The 26,093-nt window shown below is 47.6% G+C and overlaps 1 protein-coding gene across 6 annotated transcripts in view; it reads left to right on the top strand.

Annotated features, from left to right (window-relative positions):
- Window positions 1-26,093, top strand: part of GRAMD1A (GRAM domain containing 1A) — a 167,297-nt gene that overhangs the window by 9,700 nt on the left and 131,504 nt on the right. The window lies entirely within an intron of this gene.

Raw genomic sequence — 26,093 nt, 5'->3', positions numbered from 1 at the left:
CATAATTGCAGTCAATCAGCTCCTTTCATGCCATGTTATATTCCATCTGGGGATGTACTAATCCTCTGAGAGATATAAAGTGCCAGCCAATCAGCTCCTAACTGCCATGTTACAAGCCATGGGGGGGGGGCACTAATCCCTGGAGAGTGATGAAGTGGATAGAGATACAGCTCCAGCCAATCAGTCCCTAACTGCCATGTTGCAGGTTTTGTGTAAAAATTACATTTGAGAGCTTTGTGGTGTGTACTTTATCTCTCCATCACTTATCAAGGCTTAGTACATCTGGCCTGGCTTTTTTTTTTGGGGGGGGGGGTTCTGTAGCTGGTTTCTGTTAATATTACCCCCAGGTAGCATAATCTGGCAGCGCCACCTACGGTACTGTATGAAGGGAATGTATGTACGTATATAAGCTGTTCCTGTGTATGTGCAGTACTGTATGACGGGAATGTATATGTACCTATATAAGCTTTTCCTGTGTATGTGCAGTACTGTATGAAGGGAATGTATGTACGTATATAAGCTGTTCCTGTGTATGTGCAGTACTGTATGAAGGGAATGTATGTATGTATATAAGCTGTTCCTGTGTATGTGCAGTACTGTATGAAGGGAATGTATGTACGTATATAAGTTGTTCCTGTGTATGTGCAGTACTGTACAGTATGAAGGGAATGTATGTACGTATATAAGCTGTTCCTGTGTATGTGCAGTACTGTATGACGGGAATGTATATGTACCTATATAAGCTTTTCCTGTGTATGTGCAGTACTGTATGAAGGGAATGTATGTACGTATATAAGCTGTTCCTGTGTATGTGCAGTACTGTATGAAGGGAATGTATGTACGTATATAAGCTGTTAATGTGTATGTGCAGTACTGTATGACGGGAATGTATGTACGTATATAAGCTGTTCCTGTGTATGTGCAGTACTGTACAGTATGAAGGGAATGTATGTACGTATATAAGCTGTTCCTGTGTATGTGCAGTACAGTATGAAGGGAATGTATGTACGTATATAAGCTGTTCCTGTGTATGTGCAGTACTGTATGACGGGAATGTACGTACGTATATAAGCTGTTCCTGTGTATGTGCAGTACTGTACAGTATGAAGGGAATGTATGTACGTATATAAGCTGTTCCTGTGTATGTGCAGTACTGTATGACGGGAATGTATGTACGTATATAAGCTGTTCCTGTGTATGTGCAGTACTGTACAGTATGAAGGAAATGTATGTACGTATATAAGCTTTTCCTGTGTATGTGCAGTACTGTATGACGGGAATGTATGTACGTATATAAGCTGTTCCTGTGTATGTGCAGTACTGTATGAAGGGAATGTATGTACGTATATAAGCTGTTCCTGTGTATATGCAGTACTGTATGAAGGGAATGTATATGTACCTATATAAGCTTTTCCTGTGTATGTGCAGTACTGTATGAAGGGAATGTATATGTACCTATATAAGCTTTTCCTGTGTATGTGCAGTACTGTATGAAGGGAATGTATGTAGTATATAAGCTGTTCCTGTGTATGTGCAGTACTGTATGAAGGGAATGTATGTACGTATATGAGCTGTTCCTGTGTATGTGCAGTACTGTATGACGGGAATGTATGTACGTATATAAGCTGTTTCTGTGTATGTGCAGTACTGTACAGTATGAAGGGAATGTATGTACGTATATAAGCTGTTCCTGTGTATGTGCAGTACTGTATGAAGGGAATGTATGTACGTATATAAGCTGTTCCTGTGTATGTGCAGTACTGTACAGTATGAAGGGAATGTATGTACGTATATAAGCTGTTCCTGTGTATGTGCAGTACTGTACAGTATGAAGGGAATGTATGTACGTATATAAGCTGTTCCTGTGTATGTGCAGTACTGTACAGTATGAAGGGAATGTATGTACGTATATAAGCTGTTCCTGTGTATGTGCAGTTCTGTATGACGGGAATGTATGTACGTATATAAGCTGTTCCTGTGTATGTGCAGTACTGTACAGTATGAAGGGAATGTATGTACGTATATAAGCTGTTCCTGTGTATATGCAGTACTGTAGGTCTGCTTCAGTAGGGTCAGCAGCTATTGTAGGGAAGCTTCAGAACATGGGGTACACGGACTGCACGGTCACATGCGGGTGTGCAAGGGTTAAACAAAAAGCACCCGGTTTGTCTACAAATTGTATAAAATCCCCCCCCTCAAGTTCAAGAGCTGACATTCTTTAGACGTTTTCTGTTACTCAGGGACTTGATCTGGAAATAGCATCATGAGCCAATGTGCTTTGAATTACTACAGGCCACATCATTCCCTGCTTGGAAGCATTGTTTTATAAACTTAGGGGCTGATCCACCACCGCATGCTGTCCCCATTCGACCCCAATTGACATAATGTTTTCAGGACTGCGCATGGAGTGGGGCCACGGTGTGTATATGACCATGGGCACAGAGCTCCGGACTCTGCAGCCGGACTGAGAACACAGGAGGCGTGTGTCGCAATGGTGATCCGAGGTACCCCTATAGGTGAAGGCATCAGATGTCAGTAGTGTCACATAGTCGCACACCCTCCTGACCACATATATTATTACAAGTTATTTATATAGCACACTCATATACTGCAGCGCTGTACAGAGAATATTTGGCCATTCACATCAGTCCCTGAACCAGTGGAGCTTACAATCCATGTTCCCTATCACATGCACACACACTTGAATTCATTTTTGTTAGTAGCAAATGAACCAACAATATATTTTTGGACTGTGGGAGGAAACCAGAGAACCCATAGAAAGCTTGTACCAGCGAGAACATACAGACTCCACACATAATCATAGTGGGAACTGAACCCAAGACCTCAGTGCTGTGAGGTGGTCATGCTGACCATTACACTACCTGTGCTCCCTATAATGGAAAGAAACCTGCTGGGATCCTAATCTATTTATTGCGCTCTGTCCACTTAACACTGTTACACTTGTACAGACTGGCAGACGCCTCTTATCCTTATCCTTCATTGTGGGGCCACAATGTTGTGTTGGTACAGTTCATGTGGCTGCTGTAATTCCACTGAATACAAAGGGTAAAGACTAGGGCGGAGTGAAAAAATTGAAATTGAGATATTCAGAATCGGCTAGTGTGGAAAAGTTGTGACTTGACCTGAATAAGAAATGTGCAGAAGCTTTTTGATCTGAGTCAACATCTTCAGCGGCATAGCTAGAAGCGCCGCCCCCCTCTCCCCCAGCCCTCCCACCCACCTTCCCAAGTTAAGTTAAAAAACCCCTTACCCCTCCGCGTGCCGCCGCCGCATTCAGGGTCCCGCAGCCGGCTCCGTCTCCGTCTTCTCCTGCAGTTCTATAATGACCATCAGAAAATGGCTGCCCCCTAACAGCAGACAGTTTTTAAGGATGCTAGAGGAGGCCCGCGCCTCCTCTAGCATCCTCAAAAACTGTCTGCTGTTAGGGGGCGGCCATTTTCTCATAGTTGTTTTTCATTAGAAGTACTGCAGGAGGAGACGGAGCCAGGACAAGATCTGCGCTGCGGCCGGGAGTCGGGACCCTGAATGCGGCGGCGGCGGCATGCGGAGGGGTAAGGGGGGGGGGGGGTTGTTAAATATAGTTGTAACTATAGCCCTGCAGATCGGCGCCCACAGCCCCTCAGCGCCTCCCCGCCACCGCGGGGGCTGCGGGGCTATAGTTACGCCACTGAACATCTGTTCTGGCAAGAGGCCTGAAGTTTCACTTTTAGATGAAAATAACGAAACCTATGAAGATGCTCTGATCTAGTTATAATTCTGTCAGGATGTGTTAGATTGGTTCATTAATATACTTTAGCTTAGTAAAAGAGAGTACGAGCTTGTCCTAGTGCAAAGGGACTGACTTTGGCAGGAGAAAAAATCCCTGATAAATGACCCATTTTCATGGTCACAATTGTGAATATGGTGTTTTCTCCTGAACGTGTTTATAAGAGAAGCACAAATACCCTAAATGGAATTTCAGTGACACTGTGTGAAATATAACACTGCATAATGGCCCTTAATCAGATCTGATTGCATTACAAATTTGTTCTCAAAATGGGGAAAAAATGCTGCACTGCAGGTGGGGCAGATGTAACATGTGCAGAGAGAGTTAGATTTGTGTGAGCTATTTTGTTTCTGTGCAGGGTAAATACTGGCTGCATTATTTTTACACTGCAACATACATTTCAGTTTCAACACACCCCATCCAAATTTAACTCTCTCTGCACATGTTACATCTGCCCCACCTGGAGTGCAGCATTTTTTTTGCCCATTTTGGTAACAAATTTATACTGTGATCAGTAGTAATATGAGCGACCATATTGCCAGTGATTTGTTTTTGCTGTCGACGATAAATCGCCAGGTGCGTGCTCCCGTGTGCAGCACCTGATGGTCGCTGGTCGCAGGAGCAAGCTCCTGCGATCAGCTGTTTCCCTGCCTCTTGCCCAGGCAGAGTCTCCTGTTAAACAGCAACCATCTCTGGGCGCTGATGAAAAGGAGACACTGAGCAATATATTGCTGCGTGTGTACACAGCTTAACTGTTAATATATTGACTTATCTTTGGCATAATTATATGCTGTAATGCAGCCCTTTCATGTTCCCAGCATAGGGGATGCAAAACTGTTTTTCAGACCAATTCATGTTTAAAAAAAACTGTCAAGTAAAGACAATAAATAGAAGTGTTTTAAATCCTGCACCTAAAGAACAGAGTGTAATGCATTGTTACTGAACTTACTGGAGCATTCAGTAAAGAGTTTGTTGGACATTAGAAGACACATAGGTGCACTATTCTAATAAGGGCAAACTTATTGATTTTTGCAACAAGTTTTATTCCTTGGTCACTTCAATTACAGAGCATCCTCTCCCAAAAAAACAAAACACAATATTCACAATTGTGACCATGAAAATTGGTCAATTATCAGGATCTTTTCTCTTGCCATAGTCAGTCATTTTGCACTAGGACAAGCTCGTACTCTCTTTTACTAAGCTAAAGTATATTAATAAACCACTCTAAGACATCCTGACATAATTATTATTTTTTTTTATTAGTTTAATTTAAACAAGACTTACAAACATACCTTTACATACATACATACATACATATACATAACATATAAAAAGGATAAATACCACATCACAAGTATTACGTCACAAATATTTCGTCACACATATTGGTGTGCCATTTATAAAACTCATATGAAGAAAGATCTGTTTAGAGTGGAGGTTGTTTAGACCTAAGGTTACCTTCTTGTTATCCCAATACTTATATTCCCTTTTTCTATTTCTTGTGTAGATGTTCTTCTGGAGTTGTCTATATTTTTCTTTATACTTTATCCCTCTCTTATTTTTCTTCTGGTTACCCACCCATATTTCTACTGTGTGTTTCTTATTACTACATTTATTACTTCGTCTCTCGAGCTATTTTATTCCTTCACCCTCTATGTTAGCTATCTCGATATCGGTTTTAAAATGGTTGTCTACCCGCTTGTGCTATTTCCCGTTCGTACCAGGAGGTTGTTTGGATATTTAGTCTCAGGATATTTTTTAGATCTACAGGTAATGATTTAATGTGGTAACCAAATGGAGAAAAATTTCTTTATTTTTGCTTCTTTTCTCTGTGACATTTCTAGCCAGTCCATCTGAAACAAAAAGGTATTTCGGGGCTCTAACAATGTTATTCCCAATGTACTGGCTGAAATCCACTGAGATAGAATTGTTTTCCTTGCCGCAGCAAATATCTTTGTTAATAATATTTTTTGTCCCTGTGTTAGACTTAAAACATTTGCTCCCGGGGTTATATCCCAAAGGGCCCATTCTGGGGTGAGAGGGCAGTAAATTTGATATCTAGACATTATGGGGGACATTTACCAAAATGGATTCGTAGAAAAAAGGTGTATTCGTAGGCAGAAATACACCTTTTTTTTACGAATTTGTATTTTCGGGATTTACAATCCCAAAAATACAACAATTTGTAGTCCTAAAGATGGAACATTCGTATTTGTATTTACAAATACGAATGTCTACACCATCGATAGGATACGACAGAAATCACCATTCAAAAGAATGGTGGTTTCTGATTTACTAAGCAGCCGCATGGATAATACGGCTGCTAAGTGGTGTGAAACACCCACGCAAATACGACAGGAAAATAGAACACCATTTTCCTGTCGTATTTGCTTTAAGTGTAAAAAATAGAAAAAAAATTAAATAGAAAAAAAAAAAACGGCGTGGGGTCCCCCCCACAGCCGTAACCAGCACCAGGCTGACGGAGCCTGGAGCCGGTAATTAAAAATCAGGGAACCCGACAAATAGGGGTTCCCTGATTTTTAACAACCAGCCCCAGGCTCCTGCTCTGGGGCTGGTTCCCAAAATACGGGGGACAAAATGAGTAGGGGTCCCCCGTATTTTAAGAACCAGCCCCAGGCAAAACCAGCCAGCAGGGTAATGCCACAGCCGGGGGGAGACTTTTTATACAAGTCCCCCCGGCCAAAGGATTCATCCCTGTGACCGGTCAGCCTGGCCAGGGGCCCTGGGGGAGTGGGGACCCCCCCAATGAAGGGGTCCCCCCCCTCCAGGACTTACCTGACCAGGCTGAAGCCTGGTACTGTCCCCGATGCCCCTGGGCGGTGGGCATCGGGCTGATTATGGTGTAAAAAAAAAAGATGAAACTATTGTTTTTTACTGTGGCACTACAAGTGCCAGCAAGCTGGGACTTGGAGAACCACAAGTCCCAGCCTGCTGGGCATTAAAGGGCCCGCTGGCACTTGTAATTCCACAGTTAAAAAAATAGTACAATAAACACACTGACACAATGAAAATAAAAGTTTAATACACACATTACATACATACTGATACTTACCTTTCTTGATCCCGTAGGTAGCCCTGGTCCTGATGTCCTGTGTCATCCTCCAGGTCCATGTCGGCTGTCTGCGTCGTCCTCCAGGTCCATGTCGACGGTCCGTGTCGTCCTCCAGGTCCATGGCGGTGTCCGGGTCCGAAGAAATCCATGTTGGAGCTGTGGAAGGAAATCCTACTCACCTGGTCCTGCGCTGAAGAAGTCTTCTCTTGATCCGACGTAATCCAGGTAATGTTGAAGCTGTCGCCGGTCCCCGCTGTCTCCGCTGTCTCTGCATCGCGCTGAGGAGAGATGCTGAGATGTTTCATATTCGGCGCCTCTCCTCAGACTGAATTCTATTGGCCGCCTAGCAGGCCAATCAGGAGCCGAGAAAGTCGGCTCCTGATTGGCCGCTAGGCGGCCAATAGAATTCAGTCTGAGGAGAGGCGCCAAATATAAAACATCTCAGCATCTCTCCTCAGCGCGATGCAGAGACAGCGGAGACAGCGGGGACCGGCGACAGCTTCAACATTACCTGGATTACGTCGGATCAAGAGAAGACTTCTTCAGCGCAGGACCAGGTGAGTAGGATTTCCTTCCACAGCTCCAACATGGATTTCTTCGGACCCGGACACCGCCATGGACCTGGAGGACGACACGGACCGTCGACATGGACCTGGAGGACGACGCAGACAGCCGACATGGACCTGGAGGACGGCACAGGACATCAGGACCAGGGCTACCTACGGGATCAAGAAAGGTAAGTATCAGTATGTATGTAATGTGTGTATTAAACTTTTATTTTCATTGTGTCAGTGTGTTTATTGTACTATTTTTTTAACTGTGGAACTACAAGTGCCAGCGGGCCCTTTAATGCCAAGCAGGCTGGGACTTGTGGTTCTCCAAGTCCCAGCTTGCTGGGGAGGCTTGCTGGCACTTGTAGTGCCACAGTAAAAAACAATAGTTTCATCTTTTTTTTTTACACCATAATCAGCCCGATGCCCACCGCCCAGGTGCATCGGGGACAGAACCAGGCTTCAGCCTGGTCAGGTAAGTCCTGGAGGGGGGGGACCCCTTCATTGGGGGGGTCCCCACTCCCCCAGGGCCCCTGGCCAGGCTGACCGGTCACAGGGATGAATGCTTTGGCCGGGGGGACTTGTATAAAAAGTCTCCCCCCGGCTGTGGCATTACCCTGCTGGCTGGTTTTGCCTGGGGCTGGTTCTTAAAATACGGGGGACCCCTACTCATTTTGTCCCCCGTATTTTGGGAACCAGCCCCAGAGCAGGAGCCTGGGGCTGGTTGTTAAAAATCGGGGAACCCCTATTTGTCGGGTTCCCTGATTTTTAATTACCGGCTCCAGGCTCCGTCAGCCTGGTGCTGGTTTCGGCTGTGGGGGGGACCCCACGCCGGTTTTTTTTCCATTTATTTTTATTTTTTTATTTTTTTTACACCTTGCAGCCTGCACGGATCTGACTGATCCGTGCAGACTGCTACAAATAATTCGTATTAGCGGCCGTATATACGGCTGCTAATACGAATTCCTACGACATCGGTGGGTTACAAAGCAGTCGTATCTGACTGCTTTGTAAATGACCTTCCGGAACACGACTTTGCATACGACTGAAACAGTCGTATGCAGTCGTAGGGAAAATACTAATACGAAAAACTCGGTTTTTCATATTAGTAAATTTCCCCCTATATATTGACTAATTTTTAACCAGAATGCTTTAACCTCTGGACATTGCCACATACAGTGCATTATATCCGCCTCTGGTGCCTTGAGTCTGATGTTATGCCCATCTGCATTCTGCGTTTAGGTGTATAGTACGCCCTGTGTACCAATTTATACTGCATTTCTGCGTATGTAGCCGAGACTAAAGTTTTATTTATACGAGTAAACGCATTTAATAACTCCTGTAGCTGTATATTTGGAAGGTCTATTAACCATTGTGCCAGATCTGTATTTTCTCCTTCTAATGATATTTGTTTCTTAATGTATACGTATATAACTGAGGTTTTATTTAATCTATTTTCCCTCCGCCGTATCATAGTGTCTAAACCCTCTATCTTTTTCAATGTTGGTGTTTTGTTCAATACACTCATCACATGGCTTCTTATGTAAAAGTATATATATATATAGGTATGGATACATTCGCGTATTTTTCACATAAGGCACTATAGTTGTACATTCTTTATCCAACACATGAGACAACAAACTTAGGGGGTTATTCTAGTCCATTCTTTCTGACAAAATCCTTCTTAGATGGACAAAACCATGTGCACTGCAGGTGGGGCAGATGTAACTTGTGCAGAGAGAATTAGATTTGGGTGGGGTTTTACTTCAAAGTGAGATCTATATTGAAGTGTAAAATCATGCAGTCAGTATTTTCCCTGCACAGAAACAAAATAACTCACCCAAATCTAATTCTCTCTGCACATGTTACATCTGCCCCCCTGCAGTGCACATGGTTTTGTCCATCTAAGAAGGATTTTGTCAGAAAGAATGAACTAGAATAAACCCCTTAGTCCCGCTTTGTTATATTTTGTAACCATCTTAGCATCTTGCAATATCACTGTGTCAGTTGACATGTCATAAAATAAAGATTGAAAAATCGTATTATGAGTAGACATTCCCATTCTGGTTCTGGCCACTCTCCAGGCCTTACAGGCAGACATCAACAACAAATTACTGGATACATTCGGCGGGTACTTTGTGCAACAAGCTTGTTAAAGGTATCTCGTTACAAAAGCCTGTTCAAGAGCCAAGTTTACATCATTCTCCGTCGAATGTGTCCAGTCTATCCCATACCTAAGATTTGCCGCTAAAGTATAGCTCTTAATACATGGGAGATTAATACCTCCCCATGAGGTCTTTTGAGTTAGTTTATACATTGATATTCGAGGTTTTTTTCCTTCCCATATAAATTTGCTACTAGCCCTATTTAAAACCTGTATGTCTGAGTCTTTAATCAAACCGGGTAACATTTGAATGACATATAGTAAACGCGGAAATGAAACCATTTTAATGAGATGGCATCTTCCAATATAAGACAATGGGAGGGTTTGCCATGATCTATAGTCTTGCCAACACTCTTTCTGTTATGGGTATATAATGAGCAGAGTACAGATCATTTGGGTAACTGGTTATAACCAGTCCAAGATATGTAATAGAGTGTTCTGCCCAGAGTAATGGGAAGTCGTGGGACCACCCCACTTTCGCACCTTCATTTAATTCTAGTGCTTTGGTTTTAGATTTATTAATTATAAACCCTGATATCTGTTCAAATTCAGAGAGTGTTAGCAGTAAACTGGGGAAGGCCTCTTGAGGGTTGGCAAAATATACAAGAAGATCATCTGCGTATGCTGATACCTTCAATTCCACAGATCCCACCTGCACACCCCGCCAGTCTGACTGCAAGTAAAATGTTCTAATTAGAGGATCAATCGCCAAATTAAATAATAAAGGGGATAAAGGGCAAACCCTGTCGGGTGCCTCGGTCAGTCCAAAGTATGAGGTATTTAGACCATTTATCGTCAGACAGGCTGTGGGTGAGGCATATAGACTTCGAAAGAGAGTAACAAATCCCACCCCCAGTCTTTGCATATGGAATACCCTTAACAGGTGTGACCAAGACACTCTGTCAAAGGCCTTATCGGCATCGCAACTCAATAATAGAGATTTACCCTCCGCTAAGAATTAAGATCGTATCAGGGCTGCTATTACCTGGCGGATATTATGTACCGATGATCTGCCCTGTATAGAGCCTGTTTGTGAAGGATGCAGTAATTTCGGTAGTACTAATTGCAGTCTTTGGGCTATAATGGTCGTTAATATTTTCAAATCCTGATTTAACAATGAAATAGGCCTGTACGATGTTACATGATTTGGGTTTTTACCTGCTTTTAATAGTACAATGATCCTGGCTTGATTAAATCCTACCGGGGGTGCATTACCTGACAGAATATGATTAAATAAAGTAAGTAAATGTGTTGTTAACTGAGGTAATAGTAATTTATAATATTCTGCATTTAATCCGTCCGGCCCGGAGATTTGCCTTTGGCCAGTTTTTTAATAACGGATTTAAATTCTATTTCAGTCACGGGGTCCACCAGCATATCGCTCTCTGTCTGTGTTAGTGTTGGGAGTCTGGCTTTTTTTTAAAAAATTCATCCCCAGGGATGGATAATCTTGGGGTGAAGAATATAGATTTTTATAATAATCAAGAAAAGCGTCTGCTATTTTTCCTGTACTTCTGCTCTTTTCTCGCTCCTCTAAAATAATTTCCGGTATCTGAGTTATTGGGTGTCTACCTCTTACTACTGATGCTAATAACTAGAGACAGGATTATATGCAATATAAAAAGCTTGAAATATGCATGCAAATATGCATGAAAAATACTTAAAATATGCATGAAATGTGTTAAAATATGCTACATTAAATAATAAAAAATTAAATTTTTAACTTATTTATTTAAAAATCAGCATACATTTCGTTGCAAATAAACCTCAAAAATAGGCCCACAGCATCTGCAGATGTCTAGTGCTGTGCACAGGATTTTTTTTCTTCCTGGCTGCTACAGCAGACTGCAGCGTCCTAGGCTCTTCTGGGATCAACTACACGGACCCTCATCTCCAGCGCCGATGGATCAAATGTCAGCATAGCATGTGAGGGCGGCGCAGTGGAAGGCTTCCTCCCTGCACCGCATACTCACTGTGACACGGCATTTCCTCCACGGCACGTGATGTCACAACCCTTCTGCCCGCCTCCTCTGCTGCAGAAGTCTGTCTCTTGGTGTAAAGTCCCAGGCCAGGGGCAGGCAAAGGTTCAGGAGCTCCGTAATGGCATCCACCCCGACTGACTTTTATCAACATGGATTGGCAGCCTAGAGCAGTGTCAGACATAGCATACATCCAAGGTTGCCCACACTGCGCACATATTGCCCCAGCCTGCACACTCTACCACTACCTGGTCAGCAGCAGCAGGGCAAAGCAGTGCTGTGACTCTCGGGTGGGAAGAGGGCAGGGCCTAAAATATGCACCATCACTAGATTTTAGGTAAAATATGCAACAACCAGTGAGAATGGGCAAAATATGCAAATAAATATGCAAATGCATATAATCCTGTCTCTACTAATAACCTTCCTGCTTTATTTCCCCAACGAAAATATGTATGCTTTTGGAGGTCTAAGTAATGTTGAGCCTTTTCTGTGCATATGGTGTCATAAAGTGCCTTTGTATCAAGGAATACGCGTCGTGTTTCCTGATTATTGTCATCCAGCATTGCAGCATAAGAAGATGATACGGCAGCACTAAGTTCTCTACACCTGCTATTTAAGATTTTTCGTTTGGCTGCCACATATGCTATTATGTGGCCGCGCATTACGGGTTTAGATGCTGCCCAAAATAGATTTATGTTGTCCAGGTGCTGAGCATTATCATTTATGTAATGTAAGTAATGCTGCTGCATTGCTGAATGAAAATCAGACGACTCCGATAAATATGTAGGAAACCTCCAATTGTAAGATTGGGTGATCGGTGATGGAAGCGTTAATTCGAACCATGTGGGAGCATGGTCCGATATTGCTATTGCCTCTATTTTAGAGCATTTTACCCTGGATAATAATGCAGTTGGTATAAGCCAATAGTCTATTCTAGTAGACGTATGATGTGGGTGTGAATAGAAAGTGTATAAACATTGTAATAGCAGATGTGTGACCCCAAGCATGTTCTGATGTCACATAATACTTATACTTCTATATAATAAATAAAGACACGGAGACTTGAATTTGGCAGAACAGTTGTTAGCTGAATTTTATTTCAAAGAATTTTTTATGCTAATTTTTATTTATTATTTTTGTTTGTTTATTTATATTTAATTTTTATTTTATTTTTTGTATTTTAATTTTAAAGGTGGCCCAGAAAAGAGCGGCTTTTAACTAAGCTCCACCCAACACCCATGCATAATCGGTCTAACATATAAAAGCGGTATCCACTCAACCTACAGCACTGGCTGCCCACTCCTCTGAGTGGGTTCGCCATCCCCGGTCGGGTAATCTAGCGAGGCCTAAGCCAAATGAGAGGTGAGCGCACCGCAACATGACCGAATACGCAATAACATAACTTGATAAACCTCTTGAATCAATAACTTGCCGCTCTTTCCCGCCTAACAGCTAACGCAATTAAACTACTAACCCAAACCCTCTAGACAATAATTTTTAGGGAAGGGAGGGCGGGGAAAATTCTCTGGAAGAAGAGGAAGACTCCTCCTACTCCCAGAGTAATGAACAGAGCCAACAACCCAAATTCAAGACAGCCATAGGCTCTCCATGTCACATGACCTCTAAGGTCACACCCAGCTATCATGTTTAATCTCCTCCATGCCTATACAGCCATTACGTTTTACTAAACATTGTAATAGCAGATGTGTGACCCCAAGCATGTTCTGATGTCACATAATACTTATACTTCTATATAATAAATAAAGACACGGAGACTTGAATTTGGCAGAACAGTTGTTAGCTGAATTTTATTTCAAAGAATTTTTTATGCTAATTTTTATTTATTATTTTTGTTTGTTTATTTATATTTAATTTTTATTTTATTTTTTGTATTTTAATTTTAAAGGTGGCCCAGAAAAGAGCGGCTTTTAACTAAGCTCCACCCAACACCCATGCATAATCGGTCTAACATATAAAAGCGGTATCCACTCAACCTACAGCACTGGCTGCCCACTCCTCTGAGTGGGTTCGCCATCCCCGGTCGGGTAATCTAGCGAGGCCTAAGCCAAATGAGAGGTGAGCGCACCGCAACATGACCGAATACGCAATAACATAACTTGATAAACCTCTTGAATCAATAACTTGCCGCTCTTTCCCGCCAACGCGGGGTCTCTAGCAAGAGGCACCCGCCCGCCACCTATCCCAGGACTAAACCTACAACCGCTAGCAAGTCCTCGATGAACCAATACAGACCCCCCTCAACTAAATGAATCCCGTCCGGCCTAAATAGCTGATGATGCCTAAACCTTATACGCTCGTGTGGTACCACAGCTCCGCCTGCTTCAATCACCCATTTAGCTACAGCTGAATTCAATTTCTTCCTGGCCTCGTCTATGGCCCTACAGTCTCTTGCACCTCTCCAACATAACCGGGGGACCACAAAGGACCAGATCAGGGTGCATCCAGGCCAGGCACCCTTAATGGCAGCCAGGTCATCTATAATCAGGGCCCGCAACTGCAATTGGGACATTTTCCCAAGATCGTTACCCCCAAGGTGTAACACCAATATGTCCGGCACACCGAACCTCTTTACCTTCATCACCAAGAATGCCTTTAGCTCGCGCCAGGACATTCCTCTCACGCCCATCCACCTTACCAAATGACCAAAATCACATGCGGGCCCCTTGCCTGACTCTACCAACCTGGCCGCCCAATGTACAAAGGAGTGCCCAACTATCCATATTCTGCGTGCATCGGAGCCCACACCTATAAAGAAGGAGATGTTTGATATCAGTTAGCGTCTGTCTCTAGGATACCGGAGCGTTAATTCACTAGTTTTGGAAGGGTCTGCCAAAAGAAAAAAGGAATTTGGTGGTTGCAGCACAATTTGGTGCTTAGATGCTTCAATACCAATTGAAGCCACTCCTGGACACAGAAGGGAAGCCACAAACAAGGGGAGGAATGGGTTTGGAAGGGAATTTGGAAAACAAGGAATTACTCGGCCGGAGGAAAAAACGTCTGGACCTGCTGAGGGACTCTTAATTGGAGCCGAATTAGCCGAATTAGATATAGCCGAATTCAGTCCGTCAGGTCAGGTAAAAAAGCGTGAAAACTCCGGACACTGGCCCAACAACAGAGTGTGGCTAATCCCCGAGTAGGAAACAATCGGGCAGGGGTAACATAGGAGTACAACCACACAGCTGGAACCCATATATGCATAGACCGTTCAGGGCAGTAGGTGAGGCCTAATGTACTTTCTGTATGCTGCAGAGCGCCAACGCCCTAGCCTCTTAATTTCCCTAACCGACTGACCAGCGCTGGCAGCAGATGTAGCCGCTCCAATTCTAAAGGAGTGGGTGCCAAATTCCTCTGGTGACAAACCCAGCTCACCCAAGCATTTCCTGAGCATCCATGCAAATTGGTATCTGGTCAGGGGAGATCCATCGTAGTGCACCAACCAAGAGGCAGCCCCTGTCGGTCGTACTAGCGTATAGCGTTCAGCCATTGCCACCGGACATGCTGATTTGGGTGTGACAGAGGCTATGTGCACCCACGTCCCTCTCGCTGCCTGGTCGGTCTTGGATCGCCTAATCCTGCACCAAAGCGACCCTGCATCTATGCGAATGTCTGTAAATAACAGCGCGGCAACCTTAACTTTCGATGCCGCTACCAACTCTAATATTCTAAAAGCTCCATGAAACGCCATGGAAAAGGCTAAACTGAACAGGAGGGTCTCAAACTCGGAGTCTGCAAACAAGCTAATTTTTTCCAACAAGGATAACAAAAGAGGGAAGCTAATGGGACGCCTGCAATCGGGAGCTACGGGAGCAATGCGAGCCCAACCCTTCAAAGCCCTACGCACCAAGAAGCCTTTTGTAAAATCCTGTTTCCCTTTCAGCTGCGCAAAAAATGATATTCCTGCCAGGTAACGCGCTGCAACAGCTCTAGATTTCCCTGTCTTGTAAAGACGCCAGACAAAAGATAGGAATAGTTTACTGCCCCGCGTACCTGGCTGAGCTGCCCCTCCGGAAAAAGCCTCCCACTCCGACCAAGCCTGGCGGTATGTTCTAAGAGTAGCCGGCGCTACCGATAATTCCGCTAGCCCCTCCAGTCCGGGCTGATGACCTGCCAAATATAAGCCGGGCACGAGACCCCAACAACGTCAGCATAAGGAGCCAGTTCCCTAAAACGATCCCACTGAAATCGCGAAAGCGCGTCGGCTACTCCATTCTCTGTGCCCGGGACATGCCTAGCCCTAAAGAGGATGTTAAAACGTAGACATTGCAGGAAGAGCTGCGACAGCACCCTCAGAACTAAAGGTGATTTTGCCTTTTGGTTGTTAATCGCATGTACTGTGCTGTAGTTGTCGCACCAAAAGAGTACACTGCGATTAGCAAGCTGCGCGCCCCAGACTTCCATCGCCACCATAATGGGAAAAAGTTCAAGGAGCAACATGTCCTTCGTGAGGCCCTTAGTGAACCACGAAGGGGGCCATGCCTGCGCGCACCAACTTCCCCCCAAGAAGCACCCAAACCCTGTTGCGCCAGCAGCGTCGGTGAATAGCTGCAGTGAGCAGCTGTCAATCGTGGGAGCCAGCCAGATGCGGATGCCGTTGAAGTCATCTAAGAAGGTAGCCCATACGGTTAGGTCGCGCCTGATCTCCGCAGATAACCGTACTAGATGGTGAGTTCTGGCTACTCCAGAGGTTGCCCTTTCTAACTTCCTACAAAACAGCCTACCCATTGGGATGACCCTACAGGCGAAGTTAAGCTGCCCTAGCAGGGATTGGGCCTGTCGCAACGTAATCTTACGGGAATCACAGCATGCGTCAATGACTCCCTTCAGCTTGGTGACTTTCTCCACAGGTAGACAGCACTGTCCCAACACTGTGTCTATCTGGATCCCCAGGAAAGACAGGCAGGTCATAGGGCCCTCGGTTTTGTTTTCTGCAATAGGCACCCCGAATTGCGAGAAGACAGAACGAACCGTCTCCAACAACACTGCACAGTTTTCGGAACCCGCAGGGCCAACGCAAAGGAAATCATCCAGGTAGTGAGCGATCCCGCTCATCCCGGATGACCTCTCCACGCACCAATGCAAAAAGCTACTGAACTTCTCGAAAAATGCACAAGATACGGAGCACCCCATCGGCAAACATTTGTCAATGAAGTACTCCTCACCTATGCGAAAGCCCATGTACCTAAATGCATCGGGGTGCAGGGGCATGAGACGAAAGGCCGACTCGATGTCCACCTTCGCCATCAGTGCCCCCTCACCATTGGCCCGGACCATCTCCAGTGCGTCATCAAACGACTGATAGGTCACAGAACAAAATTCCTCAGGGATGGCATCATTTACTGACGAGCCTGCTGGATAAGAAAGGTGCTGGATAAGTCTGTACTTACCAGGAACTTTCTTGGGCACTACCCCAACGGGGGATAGAATTAGATCGGGCAGGGGAGAAGCAGGGAAGGGCCCGGCCATGCGACCTAAACGCAGCTCGGCATCAACCTTGTCCTTTAAAACTGAGGACAAGGCGCGAGCAGACTGAAGATTTTTAAACTTTCCCCCAACAACTTCACCCCGAATAGGGAGGTGAAAACCCTCTGAAAAACCTTGCAAAAGAAAATCCGCGGAATCTCTGTCCGGGTAGTGTTGGAGCCATGGTGACATGGCTTCCACCCTTACCGGAGTGTAGGCCCTATCTAGGGTTGCCTGACGTGGCAGGCCTTGCTGCTGCCGAGGCAACCGCCCCTCGAGAGGGGCGGCCCCCTCGAAAGCAGCTAAATGCCGGGTGATTCCCTGAGCAGTTTATGCAGACGTGCTTGTAACGGCACCGCTGCCCCTGATTGCAGAAGGAGTTGTTAAAGCCATAACACTTTCCCTTTGCAGCACCCGGTGTAAAGGACCTACCGGCCGCAGGGAAACGCTTCGGCCCGGCTGTGTCACTCGCCGTGGGACGCTGGGTCACCGCTGCGGCGGGAGTTGGAGCGGCAATAGCTCGCGTGTTCTCCACCGCCTCCACGGGAGTCCTGGTGAGTGCCATCCAGACTTCTACGTCCTTACACCCGAAATCTATGACATGTAAGCAGTCCTGCTTGCGCCGGAACTGCTCATCGTATGTCCTCCACGCTACCCCACCGTACGTGCGCCTCATCTCATGGACCATGTGAATGTATCGAATTACATTCATGTGTTCCCTTGGCCTATCTTCCAGGTAACATGCGGAGAACACACAGAATCCCGCTAGCCAGTTATCATAGGAGCGGAAGGCTTCCGCCCCTATGCCTCCCTTAGCCTTAGCAGCTTTGTAGGCTTTTTTGGACTCGTCAGTTAAACTGAACAAGTCCACAAATTCCCCTTTTTGTATTTTTGACCTACAGCTTTCCCTAAGACCCCTAAGTACAGCGGTGTAGTCGCAGTGCACTACCCCTGGCAAATTGCGGCGCTTGCGCTCTCTCTTCGAAATTGATGTGGCCCGCTTACGCTTGCGACTGAGGGCCTGACGACCCGCCTCCTTTTTAGCGTATTTGGCCGCCTGCTTGCGCGCCTTCTTAGCACTACCTACATCTGACCCACCAGCCGATGAGGAGGAGGAGGAAGAGGAAAAACGGCTAGAACCAGACCCCACTGTGGATGAGTATGGCACTGAACCAGCCGCATCATCAGTATTTTCCTCACCTGTCGACTCAGGCTGCGCCGCCCAGGTGTCGTCATCCGTGTCATCAGTCAAATCCGCCTCCCTTTCGTCCACAGGGTCAGCTCCACGTTCACCGGGATCTGAGGAAACAACAGACACAGACCGGGAGGGCCCTCCGGCCCTGCCCCGGCCAGACCTGCGCACACTGGAAGAGGTGTTAACATCATGCCTGCGAGAAGACCTTGGCTGGGAACCGTGCCCTGAAGGGCTGATATTTCTAAAAACCCTGACAAATTCCGCACAACCCGGGATAGAAAGGCCCCTAGCAGATGATCTGCGACTGGCAGACCCAGGTGAATCAGCCCCCTCAGAATCCACTTCAACTAAGGGAGCTAATGCCCCAGCCATTGAGGACAAAGCAGCAGATAATAAGTCCGGATCAAATGCTGGCCTGCGTGTGCTGCCGGCCTCCCCTGCTGAGTAACTGTCCCTGCTATTACTCCTTGGCCTCCTATTCGCACTAGCCCCACTCCTGACCCTTACTCTAGTGGGGGACTGTGTCACCTCTGCCTCATCCTGACTGTGACTCTCCCAGGATGGCCTATAGCCGTACTGGGGAGTCTCCGGATCAGGGGAAGGATCCATGAGCCTGCCCCGCTCCCTTGAGCTATCCCCAGCCCTTGCGCTGGCCCTTGTTGCGACCCCGCTCCGGCCTCTGGGGCGACTAGGCCCGGCCGCCATGTCAGGTGAATGTGCTGCGCTGCGTAATGGCCGCCGATTGGTGGGAGCAGCCTCACCAGCGGCAGCAGCGCGACTCCCATCCCTTACATCGCCCGCGCCCCCTGTCCCGTGAGCAGCGCGGCGGGCGCCGTCAGCAGACCTGCGCCCACCGCGTGATGCTGCTCTGCCGCGCCTGGAAGGCTGCCCGCGCGGCGAGATGCCGTCACCACCGGGCACTCGCCGCGCCGCAGCCCCCGTCGCACGGCCTCTCCCCGTACGCCCGGCCGAGGTGCTGGGCTGCTCAGACCCGCGCCCGGGCTCGCTGAACGCGTGGGGGAAGCTCTGCTGCAATAACACTAGGCCGCGGCGGGCGTTTCCTGAACCCGTACGCCCGCCGCGCGACGCTCTCCTCCCGCGGCTAGCCGGGGGCTCTATAGAAGGGGATGAGGGAACCGCAGCAGCAGCCGCACTGGCCCGACGCCCCCCTCCAGATCTCCCAACCGCACGCGAAGTGGGGCTGTCCGCCTCAGGTGAGTGCGCAGTCGACCCCACAGCACCCAGGGCCTCTGCAAAACGGGCGGGCGGCCTAACAGCACGCCTTGAGCGGCTGGGGGCAGAACGGGACATGATAAGCTTAAAGCTATGGGGGGAGATAAACTAGAGAGGGGAAATTTAAGGTAACAGGGCCTAAATTGAAGAGCAGGAAAATCTGTGTGTACTCACTGAAAATTCTCTGGAAGAAGAGGAAGACTCCTCCTACTCCCAGAGTAATGAACAGAGCCAACAACCCAAATTCAAGACAGCCATAGGCTCTCCATGTCACATGACCTCTAAGGTCACACCCAGCTATCATGTTTAATCTCCTCCATGCCTATACAGCCATTACGTTTTACTTCTTTATCCACTGGATGTTGGTATCTCCATGGATCCGTCAACTCCAGTGAATTTATTAACATATGTAAAGCTGGGTGTGGTGTGTCCCTGATAATATTGTTAGATTTATCTAAAGATTGTTGTTGTGTTACATTAAAATCTCCCCCCAGTATTATTTTACCTTCTGCCCATCCCTGTAACTGAACAAATATATCAGTAAAAAAGGCCCTATTAGGTCCTGTAGGAGCATAAATTGTATATTATATAATATTGTAAATAGCTCTCCCTCCAGTTTCATTTTGAGGAACAGATATTTACCTTCTGGATCTTGTAGTTTATCTATCACCTCATGTCTCAGGGTTTTATTTATTATAACCATTACCCCTCGCTTCTTGGTCACAAAAGAGGAAATAAAGTACTCTGAAAACCAGTTGTCTTTAAATGTATTGGGATCTCCCTCTTTCCAGTGGGTTTCTTGTAGAACTGCTACATCAGGTCTAAACTGTTTTAAATGTTGTGAGACTTTTCTCCTTTTGAGGGGAGAGTTCAGCCCCTCCACATTCCACGTCAGAAACTTTATGGCAGTGCGGGTGATCACTGTGCTACTGGAGATCATAGCCATCTATGCCAAGTTGCCCCCCTTCCTGACCCACCAAACTGATTTCCTAAAGAGGTACCTGCTCTTTCTCCTTTGTTGGGTTCTATCAATAGGCCCCTCTATCTTCTTATTTTGTTTGAAATTTCCAGTTATAAATCTAGGCCGTGCATACCAGTTAAAATATAATTCTATCACCTTATATCTTATATTGTGCAAGCCCAACAGTGAGCATTTTATTCTTTCTTTACCTAATGCTATCAATAAATACAATACTCCTTTCATCCCGCTATTAATTCTAAATAACAAAATAATTACATGTTTAACATCGTGCCTATTTAAGTGCATTTCTCTACCGTCCAATGGGATACTGGGCTTCACTACTATGGGGATTGAGACCTCCGCAGGAGAGACAGGCACATAAAAGAACTTTCAGTGTGGGTGCACTGGCTCCTCCCCTCAATCTCCCTCCACTAGTCAGTTTTGAAAAATGTGCCTCAGGAGAGGCAGTGCTTCTGGATGCTCCAGAGTTTTTCTACATTTATTTTCAAAGTTTGTTATTTTGGGGCGCTGTGGTGACCACACAGCTGTCCTGCTTCGTGGGTGTCAGGGGAAGGGTCAGTTCCCGGCCTCTTCAGGTGCAGAGCTGACCCTGCTACAGGACAATTCGGTCCTGCGTGGGACTTGTCACCGCACAGCATTGCGCTGTGGCGAGCAGGTCCCCTAGCCGCCGCACACCCCTGACAGGTCAGAAGACTTCAGTGGTGAGTACAGGCTGGGGGTCCCACAAGGGGTCCCCGCAGCCATTTCTGGTGCGGCAAGACGACGGCTAGTAATGGCGGCTCTCCAGCAGGGACTGCGTGAACACCGCGTCTGGTAACTGGCATAGGGGTGCTGCCGCTGGACCACCAGGGACACCCCTCAGGTTATAATGTATTATATATATATTTTACACCTTTATTATATGTCAGTATAAATATATAGAAGCGCCAGCTCCGTGTACAGGGGGGCGGGGCTTCACTCAGAGCGGGACCAAGCTCTGCTGGGCGCGCGCTGTCACTTCCTGCTTCTTCACACGCTGCCAGACTCCATTACAGAGGGCTCCTCACTGGCGTGGTGGATCCGGGTACTTGCAGCACGGCAGAGACAGCAGGTTTTTTATAGCGATTTAGCGCTGCTGCGCTATCTGGCTTACTCAGACACTGTGTTTGTTCATATCACTGTGTTTAGCGTTACCAGCTCACCCAGATCTGTGAGTTCAGGATAAGGGTGCACTTGGCTCCCCAATTGCTCTGTTTTTTCCCCACTGATTAGTTACTTAACACAGCATAAAACAAGCACATAGTCTGTTTTTCACATCCAGCTGTGTGGGGTGTGCACGTGTGTGACTGCGTGGGGGTTGTGTTGTACTGCAGACATTGTAGTACTGTCTCATCATGGTGAAAAAGTTCACTTGTATGGTGTGTAGCACCAAGTTTGTGCCAAAATCACAGTCCCAGGTTACTTGTGAGGCTTGTATGTCACCACAGCCCAGTAGTGCTGACACTCAGATCAGTGGGGTGCCCCCACAGCTTGTGGGGCCATCTCAGGCTGACGAGCAGGAGCCTGTTTGGGCCTCCAACATAAAGACCCTGTTGGATTCTGTGGCTTCACAGCTTTCCAATAACACTCAGCAAACGCAGAGGGTTCAGAGAGAATTGTCCATGTTAACTGCCAGGGTGGATATTCTTCATACTCTTAGTGTACCTCCTCCCGCACAGCCTCAAAAGAGGCCGGCTGCTGCGATGGCCCCTGATTCAGACGATGAGGATGAGGACATACTAGAGGAGGGTGAGGAGCAGGTTCTGCAGGAACCAGTCCCTGAGGCAGCAGTGCATGGGCCTGAACCGCTTATCAGGGCCATCGGGGATGTTTTAGATCTCCCAGTGGAGGCATCCGCAGAAGGAGATCCTTTCTTCATGACTCAGAGGAAACAGCCAGTGTACTTCCCTGAGCAGGCGGAGTTAAGTTCAGGGCTGCTTGGCAAAATCCTGATAAAAGGTTTACTATTTCAAAAAGGTTCACAAATGCCTATCCTTTTGAACCTTTGGGCAGGAAGAAGTGGGAGGAGCCACCAGTAGTGGACTCATCTGTCTCCCGCCTTTCTAAGAAGGTGTTGCTACCGGTCCCAGGTGTATCCACCCTTAAAGACGGGGCGGACAGGAGGCTGGAAGCTACCCTCAAGTCCATATATACGGCTAGTGGGGCATCCCAACGCCCAGTTTTAGCCAGCTGCTGGATGGCTAAGGCCATTCATACCTGGTCAACCCAGATTCAAGAAGGGTTGTTGGGTGACATGACTGTGGCCCAGATAGGCGACAGCCTGAGGCACATTCAGGATACCGCTAAGATCCTGTGTGAGGCGCAAAAGGAATTGGGCGCAATAAACGCGCGTAATTCAGCCATGGCGGTTTCAGCCAGACGGGCTTTGTGGCTACGTCAGTGGTCTGCTGACGTAGATTCAAAGAAGAGTGTGGAGGGTATTCCCTTTACAGGAGAATGGCTTTTTGGGAGTGAATTAGACGGTTGGATTTCCAAGGCCACGGCAGGGAAATCTACCTTCCTCCCATCAGCTCCCACGGTGGCAAAGCGTGCCTTCACAGGTACTTCCCAGCAGTCCTTTCGTGGCAACAGGTTTCGCCCCAAGGCCAGGGGCGCCTCTAATGCCAACAGAGGCACAAGAGGCAAGTTTAGGAAGCCTAACTCCTCCAGCACCCAGGACCGTCCAAATGCCGCAGCGTCCTCTAAGCCTGCAGCATGACGGGGTTTTCCCACCACGAGACTCTCTCGCGGTGGGAGCGCGATTGTTGCATTTCAGTCATGTGTGGGACGCCTCGGGTCTGGATTCCTGGGCCAGGGGTCTCATTTCACTAGGTTACAGGCTGGAATTCGACAAGCCCCCTCCCAGAAGATACTTCAGGTCGGCGCTTCCAGCGTCACAGGAGGACCAGGTTCGCCTCCAGGGGGCCATTACCAGGCTGCTTCAGTCTCAGGTAATTGTACCGGTTCCAAACACGGAGCGGGGCCAGGGATATTATTCCAACCTATTCCTGGTACCAAAGCCAGACGGCTCAGTAAGGCCCATCCTGAATTTGAAATCACTGAACCCCTTCCTGCGTGTGTTCAAGTTCAGGATGGAGTCCTTGTGCTCAGTGATCGCCAGCCTAGAGAGAGGGGAGTTCTTGGCCTCCATAGACGTCAAGGACGCCTATTTACACATCCCTATCTGGCCCCCACACCAAATCTATCTCAGATTTGCCTTGGGGAACGACCAATTCCGGGCCTTGCCTTTCGGCCTGTCGACTGCCCCGAGGGTTTTTACAAAGATAATGGCGGAAATGATGTCACTACTCAGACTCCAAAGGGTGAATGTCGTGCCATACCTGGACGACCTGCTAATAAAGGCAGGTTCGGCAGAGGCTTTGAGGAGTGCTCTCAATCTGTCCATACGAGTCCTAAGAGACCACGGGTGGATTCTGAACATGTCCAAATCATCGCTGGTTCCGACCCAGAGGATGGTTTTCTTGGGCATGATACTGGATACATCGGAACAAAGAGTCTTTCTGCCGATGGAAAAGGTCAGTGCACTTCAGCAGCTGGTCAGGGAGGTTCTGGAGTCTCCTCTGGTACAGATCCATCTTTGCCTCCGACTCCTAGGCAAGATGGTGGCTTCATTCGAAGCAATACAATTTGGCCGTTTCCATTCCAGGATTTTTCAATTGGACATTCTGACAAAGTGGTCCGGCTCCCCCCTGCAGATGCGCAGAAGGATTGGACTTGCACCAAGAACCAGGATCTCGCTACAGTGGTGGCTAGATTCATCCAATCTGTTAGCAGGCAGACGGTTCCAGATCCAGGACTGGACTCTGGTAACCACGGACGCCAGCCTGAGGGGCTGGGGGGCGGTGACACAGGGAGTCCGCCTCCAGGGTCGATGGACTCCACTGGAGTCAGGCCTGCACATCAACAAGCTGGAGTTGCGGGCGGTCTACTATGCCCTGTTACAGGCAGCTCCATTGTTACAGGGCAAGGCGATCCAGGTCCAGTCGGACAATGCTACCACTGTGGCCTATATAAACCGGCAGGGTGGTACCAAGAGCATGCCCTGCATGAGAGAAGCATCAAAGATTCTGTCTTGGGCGGAACTGAATGTCCAGGCCCTGTCTGCCATTTTCATCCCGGGGATCGACAATTGGGAGGCGGACTTCCTGAGTCGTCACGACCTCCACCCGGGAGAGTGGGGCCTTCACACTCAAGTGTTCGATGCCATAGTGGATCTGTGGGGGCTCCCTCAGATCGACCTGATGGCTTCACGACTAAACCACAAGGTAGCGATGTACTGTGCACGGACCAGAGACCCAGGGGCGATAGCGGTGGACGCTCTCACCTGGACCTAGGATTTCCAATTGGTGTACCTGTTCCCACCTCTCCCATTGTTGGCTCGGGTGCTAAAGCGGCTCCGGCATCAGGGGACGGAGTCCATTCTGGTGGCACCAGATTGGCCAAGAAGGGCCTGGTACGGGGACATTCAGGCCATGCTAGTGGAAGACCCGTGGCGTCTGCCCATAAGAAAAGATCTGCTCCTCCAGGGCCCGTTCGTCTTTCAGGACTTACAGCGGCTACGTTTAACGGCCTGGAGGTTGAGCGGCAGATCCTAGTCCACAAGGGTCTACATCCCTCTGTCGTCAATACAATGATCAAGGCCAGGAAACCGGTGACGGCTTCCCACTATCACGTCATATGGCGAAGATATATTGCCTGGTGTGAGAAGAATGACTTGCCTCCGGCCAGCTTTCGACTAAACAACCTGCTACGCTTCCTGCAGGCTGGTTTGGATAAGGGGCTCAGATTGGGTTCCTCAAAGGTCCAAATCTCCGCGCTGTCGGTGTTTTTCCAGAGAAAGATTGCGGCCTTGCCGGAAGTGCAAACCTTCTTACAAGGGGTTCTGAGGATCCAGCCCCCCTTTGTGCCTCCCACTGCACCATGGGATTTGGAAGTGGTTCTCACTTTCTTGAAATCTGCCCGGTTTGTTCCACTGGAGGAGTCTGAACTGCGACACCTCACTTGGAAGACTGTTGTTCTGCTGGCTCTGGCTTCGGCCAGGAGGGTATCCGAGCTTGGGGCTTTATCATGTCGGAGCCCTTACCTTGTGTTCCACAACGATAGGGCGGAGCTCAGGACCAGACCACAATTCCTTCCAAAGGTGGTGTCAGGGTTCCACCTAAACCAACCTATTGTGGTCCCTTCTAGCGCGGCACATCCGGATATACCTGAGTCCTTAGATGTGGTCCTAACCCTTAAAGGGTATGTCAAGCGCACAGTGAGGATCTGGAAGACGGAAAGCCTTTTTGTGCTCTATGATGCGCAGAAGAAGGGGTTACCTGCTTCAACGCGTACCATTGCCAGGTGGATAAGATGTACTATCCAACAGGCCTATGCATCAGCTGGTTTATCGCTTCCTTTTTCAGTAAAGGCTCATTCAACCAGGTCTGTAGGTACCTCTTGGGCGGCTGCTCGAGGGGTGTCGGCAATGCAGCTCTGCAGAGCCGCAACTTGGTCAGGGCAACACACATTTGTGAAGTTCTACAAGTTTGACATCCTGGCCAGGGAGGATTCCCAGTTCGGGAATGCGGTTCTACAGCAGAATCCGCACGTTCCCACCCGTTCTGGTA

Source organism: Crinia signifera, chromosome 19 (genome assembly GCF_055691185.1).
Source record: "Crinia signifera chromosome 19, ASM5569118v1, whole genome shotgun sequence".
NCBI lineage: Eukaryota > Metazoa > Chordata > Amphibia > Anura > Myobatrachidae > Crinia > Crinia signifera.
The sequence above is the reverse complement of the archived record's forward strand: the minus strand, read 5'-3'. Positions and strand labels throughout refer to the sequence as shown.